Source organism: Pteropus medius, unplaced genomic scaffold (assembly GCF_902729225.1).
Source record: "Pteropus medius unplaced genomic scaffold, Ma_sr-lr_union100, whole genome shotgun sequence".
Classification (NCBI taxonomy): domain Eukaryota; kingdom Metazoa; phylum Chordata; class Mammalia; order Chiroptera; family Pteropodidae; genus Pteropus; species Pteropus medius.
The window spans coordinates 2278652-2279672 of record NW_024349519.1 but is presented as its reverse complement, the minus strand read 5'-3'; the positions used below and the strand labels follow the sequence as shown (position 1 = coordinate 2279672).

At 26.1% G+C, this 1021-nt stretch overlaps 1 long non-coding RNA gene across 1 annotated transcript in view; it reads right to left on the bottom strand.

Annotated features, from left to right (window-relative positions):
• Nucleotides 1-839: 839 nt before the first annotated feature.
• Nucleotides 840-1021, bottom strand: part of LOC120618236 (uncharacterized) — a 3284-nt gene continuing 3102 nt past the window's right edge. Inside the window, exon 2 of the long non-coding RNA XR_005657173.1 lies at nt 840-1000. This is a non-coding gene — a long non-coding RNA (uncharacterized LOC120618236). The remainder of the gene's footprint in view (nt 1001-1021) is intronic.

The following is a 1021-nucleotide window of genomic DNA, read 5'->3' as shown; positions in this document are numbered from 1 at the left end:
ACTTTTGTGTAACTAGTAATGTTTAAAATTCTCACTAAATTATACGTCAAGAAATATTTTTAAATTTAATTTTCAAGTGCTTAAAAATATCAATTTACCACCTTAAATTATAATGATAATTTATGCTTGAAAAGTTTAATTCATCCTTTGATGAATGTTGGACATTGTTTAGTCACAAGAAAAATATTACTTAGAAATTTTAATTATACACTTAATTTGCAATCCTAAATTTTCTTCAAAAACTATCTGAACTTCAGCTTAGTACAACAAATTAGCAGTTCAATGGCAAAGTGAACAGCCTCCACATCATTACATGAAAGAGCTGTAAATATTTAAAGACACTGTCTTTAAAAAATGTTTGACTAAACTCAGACACTATCTACATTTTTATGGCAATAGTGTATGTTAATGTAATTAAATATATAATTATATGTTACACATGATATATATATGTGATATGTTATACATGATTATGTTATACATGATATATATGTTATACGTTATACGAGATATATATGTTATACATGAGATATATATAGATATATATACACATATACACACACCTACATACTTTACGATGCTATTCATTTACCTTAAAAATTATCACATGGTCTTTTTTTCAGTAACTATTCACTAACCTTAAAATGTCTTAATATAGTTAATACGATTATTACAAAGACTTTAAAAAACAGAATTTTTCAAAGGTTGACAATATTTTCACAAACCATTTTAAAAGGTGCTTTATTTTAAAATAAATAGTTTTTTGCTGGATTCTGAAGTAGGAATTTAATTAAGGCATTCAGTTAAGACGTTTACCTCTTCAGGAACACCATTCTGTCTTCTCAGTTCCATATCCTTTTGTTTAATATCTTTTTCCCAGTTTTCTAAATCTCTCATAAAGTCTTGTAATTCTTCTGCATTTTGTTTCACTTGTAGTTGTAATTCAATTGCTTTATTTGTTGAAGTCATTATGGCCTGCAGAGTTTTGACCAATCAACCTCTGACAAGAATTAAATAGAAT